This window comes from Sciurus carolinensis, chromosome 8, assembly GCF_902686445.1.
Source record: "Sciurus carolinensis chromosome 8, mSciCar1.2, whole genome shotgun sequence".
NCBI lineage: Eukaryota > Metazoa > Chordata > Mammalia > Rodentia > Sciuridae > Sciurus > Sciurus carolinensis.
This window is the reverse complement of record NC_062220.1, coordinates 125,134,132-125,140,131: the sequence shown is the minus strand read 5'-3', so window position 1 is coordinate 125,140,131 and position 6,000 is coordinate 125,134,132.

Sequence of the window (6,000 nt, the reverse complement as noted above, 5' to 3'; positions counted from 1 at the left end):
ATTTCAAAATTCCTATCTCAGAACCAAGTAGAGATAGGTTTCCTGATGTTAAATAAACTCATGAGGCCACCAATTTGCCTGAGCTCCTGTACTAGGCTCCAGAGGACCTGACCAAAATGGTAAAGTTTCAGGACAAATGCCAAAACTAAATTGTTTATCTGACCTTCAGAGAAATCAAGGGAGAGGATATCTAATGCCAGACAGGCCAGTTGTAGCCTTCAGGATAAGGAAGTCCTTTGCTGTGCCTCTGCAAGGAGGCAGCTTTGGCGTGACCAGACTGGTCTGCTCCTGTTCTGTTCCCACTTTCCCCAGTCCCTGCCTATCTGTAAATCCCGTGCCCAGACCAGGGTTCTCTGAACCTCTTCTGGTTCCAAGGGTTGCCTGACTCATGAATTCTCCCTTGCTCAGATACACCTTTAAAACTGATTTTGTCCCAAATTTTTATCTCTCCTTTAGGTTGGGAGAAGAGGGGAGCCCTTGCTGGCAGTGTCTCAGCTGAGCTGAATCTCAAGAGGATGTGGGAGAGCAGGAGAGGCTGCATGGCAGGCCAGAACCAGGGGTGGCTCTGTGACCAAGCCCCAAGCTGCCTGCTGATGCTGAGGCCTCCGTCCATGACTCCAATAGAGCAGGGCCTTTCAGATGCCCCAGTGTTGGAAAATGAATCCAGGGCTGGGGATGCGGCCCAGGTAGAGCACTTGAACAGCATGCTGGGTTTCATCCCCAGCACCACTGTGTTGGGGAATTCAGTGTAGGAGACTTTATTGGAAAGGAATACTGATTATTGCAAGGGAGGTGGGGGAAGTGTACTGCAATGGAAAAACCCTCTGAATTTTAGGTCTGCAAGTGCCTCTGGTAGACACTAGACAGAAGGCTAGACAGAAGGCTAGCTCTTACAGGAGGAGCAAAGGCCTGGGAGCAACCAGGTGTGGGAAGTGCATGACGATGGCTGGTGGGAACAGATCATCAGCTGTAGCCTGGGGGCTCACCTGTGAGGGGCTCTGGAAGGGGCCGTATCCTGCTCTTGGGGGAGGCCAGGCTAAACTCAGGCCTGCAGGAAGGAGATGAATGTGACAGGAAATTCCATTGACAAGTGCCTTGTGTCCATTTATCAGTGGGTACCACAGTTCTGTTAATCATGTATGAGACCTATGGGAATCTGGAGAGTCACAAGATAACAGATGGGTGGGGCATCCATGGTTTCCTCTAAGTCAAGCCACCAAAACTGTACCCAAAGCCCACAGAAGGTGTAGTGCTGTTTCTTGACCACCTCCCCTTTCAGAGGGTGGGGGTCTGGTAAAATCCAACAGGGCCAGGGTCCCCTTTTGTTTAAGAAGGAGTTGAGCAACTCAAAGGAAGCCCAAGTCTCCCGAGAGGGAGAAGTAGTGCGACGCTGCATTTCAGAGAGTCCAAGAGCAGGCTTACACTCCTCTCAGCAACTGTGAAAGTCATTCAGGCCTCACTGACCCAGGCTGCAAGGTGAAGTACAGAACCAACCAATTATATTTTGAGTTTCAGCTATTTTTTAGTATAGATATTCATCATGCAATATTTAAGACTCAGTCTACGAAAATCATTGTTCATTTGAAATTCAAATTGAACCATGTGTCTTGTACTTGTATCTGCAAAATGTGACAAACCTGCCTTGACTGGGTCTCCAAGTTACCCTAAGAACCCTTCTTTAGCCTTCTCTCTTCTGAACACCCTCTCTTCACTGGAGTTGCTCCCCACTCCACTTCTCTTCAAAACCACCAGGCCTAGCTCCTTCCTTCTGTCCTTGGGACCCTCCTTTCCAGCCCCTATCCCAGGTCCACGAGATAGACCACAGCTTCCTTTCATGGAGAGGCCTGTGTGTGCTGGGATCAAACACAGGGCTGAGCTGTGTGGCCAAAGCCTTAGAGCAAAGATTTTAAGGAACATCATTGGAGTGTTGCTTTCTATGCTGTGGAGACAGAAGCCAGACCTCACAATTGCTAGGCAGAGACAGAAGCCAGACCTCACACTTCCTAGGCAAGCACTCTAACACTGAGCCACACCCCGGCTCTTGCTTTCAAAAATACCCCATGCCTCCTTGGGAAGCATCACCCATATTTTCTCATATGCAGTTCTCACAGTAACTGCAGAGGGTGAACATGAAGCCCATCTCACTAGTGAGGAAATGGAGACTCAGGTCTGGTGTCCTAGAGTTCCTCACCCAGACTTGTAGCAAAACTAAGATTTGAACTTTGAATAGAATATCTGAGTCTATAGCAATTTGGTAAAAATGCAGCTCACATGCATTTGTGCTGCCCACAGCATTCCCAAGGGTGGTCAGTGTCAAGGGCCTTTGACAAGTCCCTCCACTTTTCCTGGCAAAATAGGTGCCTGTGTGAGCTCCATGACAATTGGCCTCCTTCCTTCCAGGATATAATTAGATACAACTAATCTATCATCTTATTTGTGCCAGAAGTGTCACGCCAGGGATAGGACTGTACTTCCCATGAGAAGCCACTTCTGGCCTTCCAGGTAGCCGTGCCCTTTCTGGAAGGCCAGGCAGGGCAGTGGTCTGGGTGATTTAGATGATCCTCAGTTCACTGTCTCTGAGATCACTAGTGATGAAAGTTGGTTAGGAAACAGTTTGGCTTTCTGTTGTTCTGAGTCTCTCAATACTGTGCAAACAGGAGTCAACTCCAGCCTTGGTAATCACGTCACGTGAGGGCAAACACAGACTAAATCTTAAAGGTCAGACTCTTCCCCTTGGACAAAAGGGAAGAGATTTCCCCACCTGGCCTCCACCCCTCTTCTTCCAGAACTTCCCTTTCTGGGAAAAAAAAAAAGAAGAGGAGAAAAAAAGTGCACACTTTTTTTAGTGACTGAACAAGTCTCTCCCAGACCCAGAGCTCATGGCTCACCATCTTTCCTCCAGGATCCCAGAGCAACCTCTCCCTTATCACCCAGGAAGCCAGACCATTCCTGGGCTATGGGCCCAACTTTGACCATCCCCTGACCACTTCCTCTGAGTTCACCCAGCAGGCAACTTCCCTCCACCTCTGCCAGCCCATTAGCAGGCTGCCATGATGATGCTGTGTGCTGGTTTAATGTGTATTTCGTGAGATTGTTTTCCTTCCCTCTGACCTTCCTAGAGGGGCTTTCTGGGCCAGGAGTAGGTTTTAAGTATACTTCCCCAACAAGGGACTGGTTTTATTCAGCAATCAGCAAGGTCTCTGGAGGCTCCTCATCGTGTCTGGCTGCACCTACGTCAACGAGAGGCCTCAGAGATCCAACCATGCACAGTACAGAGCCCAGGTGACCAGACTACAGGGGATCATGACCTCTGATGCCCCTGCTGGGAAACTTACCTTATTCAGGAAGCACAAGTGAGTCCATCAACAAGGCCAGTGGCCAGGATGGTGCATGGCTTACACCTGGGAAATGACAGGGCTACCCTCACTGAGTTGGCCTGGAGTGGAGACAAACGGGACTCTCAGGCCTGAGGCCTAAAGAACTGCTCCTTGGTAAGATGCCCAGGAGACTCATGCACATCAGACCAAGAATGAGACAAGACGGGCCTTCTGAATAGAGAGGTAACCAAGGCAGTTATGTTGCCTGGTCAAAATGAGGGACAATAAAGATTGGTCTAAGCCAGGCTGTAACAGGGCCCTTCCCACCTGGTCTAATTTATAACTTCCGTCTGACAAGAGACTGGTAAGATTCCTAAGTTTTCAGGAAAACCAGTTACCCACCCAGCCAGCTGGCTGTTAGAGCTTTTAGCTGGTCATTCTTTATGTATTTAGCTTGATAAGTCAAACTTTTAATTTTTCTATAAAAAATCCCCACTGAAACATCAGCTTCTGAATTGGTCCACTCAAGACTGTGAAAAAACTTTTTTTGGTTCTAGGGATGAAACCCAGGGCCTTGCATGTGCCAGGCCAGCCTCTACCACTGAGCTCCATCCCCAGGTATTTTTTATTCTGAAACAAGGTCTTGCTCAGTTGCCCAGGCTGGCCTTGAACCTGCAATCCCCCTGCCGTGGCATCCCAATTAGCTGGGATTACAGGGTGCTTACTGTGCCTGGCTGTAACAAGACTTTTAACACAAACTTATAATTAAGGTGGCTGAGAAGTCTCTTTTCGTGCCTCTAAGAAAAAACTGAAATGGACAGATTACTTAATGTGATTGACTTGGTACAGAGTCATGCTAAGGCCTGGGAAAAATTAGTAAGAAGTTCAAAGGCAGCCCAGCTGAAGAGAAAAACAAAACAGAAGGGGAAAACATGGAGGGAAAATAAGAGGAAGCGAAGTGTGGAGGCCCTGCCACAGGGGCGGGGGAGGTCTGCAATACATAATGCAAGCCCTAAATGCAGACTATGACAGATTTCAACAGGAAGTCAAGTCACAGGATGGTGGCACTGGGGCCTGGGGAGGGGAGAAGGGTGCTCGGGACAGCTCTGTCCAAACCCATCAGAAAGGAAGCTGGCAGTCATGAATGAAGATGAGTGAAGAAGAGCCCTACATGCCCTGTACCAGAGGCTGAGCAGCATGGAAAAATAAAGTAAAAGCAGTGCCAAGCTGGGGGACGTGAAGCCTTATCTCCTTTTAAACTCTTCTTTTTATCTTCCCCATCGACTTTCAAAAGGGCGAAGGTTTTTGGAACAAAGATGGCATGTTCATCAGCAAATGTACCTGGGAGGGGCCTCTGGATTTGTGGGGCTTCGCCTGTGACTTTATTTTTTAATATTTTTAGTTGTAGATGGACACAATGCCTTTATTTATGTGGTATTGAGAATTGAACCTGGTGCCTCACACATGCTAGGCAAGTGCTGTACCACTGAGCCACAACCCCAGGCCCCATGACTGTCTTGATAAGAGATGGCAACCAAGTTTGCCAGCAGCCTCATGTTGGAACTATGAATAGAGAAATATCCCAGGTGGGGACGGCCCTGCACAGAAGGCAGGAAGGGCAGCGAGCCCTTGAGGGAGCCAGCCCTGGAAACTGGGCCTTGGTTCAGTTAAAGGAGGACTGCTGTCGGAAGGAATTTGGAGTCTTTCTTTAATACACAAAACAACCTAAATGTTTTTCTGCTGGCAGCTGCAGCCTCACAGCCTCGCATAACCATTACATAACTGCCCACAGCTGACGGTTCACGGATGCGTGACCTTCCAACGACTTACATGGGTTTACTGTAATTTCATTTGCAATAGCAGAACCCGTTTTCTGCTGTAGCTGCGTAATTGATCCAGAAAAAAAATCCAGAACAAATAATTGTTTTATGTGAACCATGAAAAGCCCAAACAGGCTTCTGCTTGTGAGGATTATAGAAGGTGCTTTTTGTAGTCCTGTTAGCAACTTAAATATAAAGGGAAGAAACAAATCTACTCTTTGTTGAAAAACTAAGTGCACACAGTGTTGCCACCCTCAAGGAGATGTGCAGAGGAGGAAGCAGTCCAGGACAGGGCAACAGGACCAAGTGGGGTGCCAGGTGAGGCCCCTGCCCTGGGGATGGGAGGTCTCTTGTCTTTGTGGACATAGTGAAGGGACAGGTCTTCATGAGGAGGCAGGCTGTGTAGGGAGCTGTTGCCTACCATATCCACAGGACCATTCCCATGTCACTTATCTTCTGGGCCCAGTGAACTCCTACAGCTACCCCAAGAGAGACGGTGCTCCCCATGCTGGGACCTGGGGACCCTCTCGTTGGGCATGCTTAGCACAGGAACTGCTTCCAATTCACTACTGTATTAGGAAAAGAAAGGCCCTGCCAAGATGGGCACAGAGGAGTCTGAGCTCCTGATGCTCCCTAAGGAAGAGCCCAGGCTTCTCCTTCCTGTACAAAAGGCCTGGAAGACCCCACCAAGATGCCCCACAGAACCCTCTGGTTCTCCTGTTCCAGCCCCGCTGTACTTGCAACCCCCTCTGCATGGGAGGCTCTTCCTGCCGCCTCAAAAATTACTCTCTGACTTAGGATCTTCCTAAATGTCATCTCCCCAGCTATTTCCTGGCCACCTCACCTAAAACTGCAAACCTGAC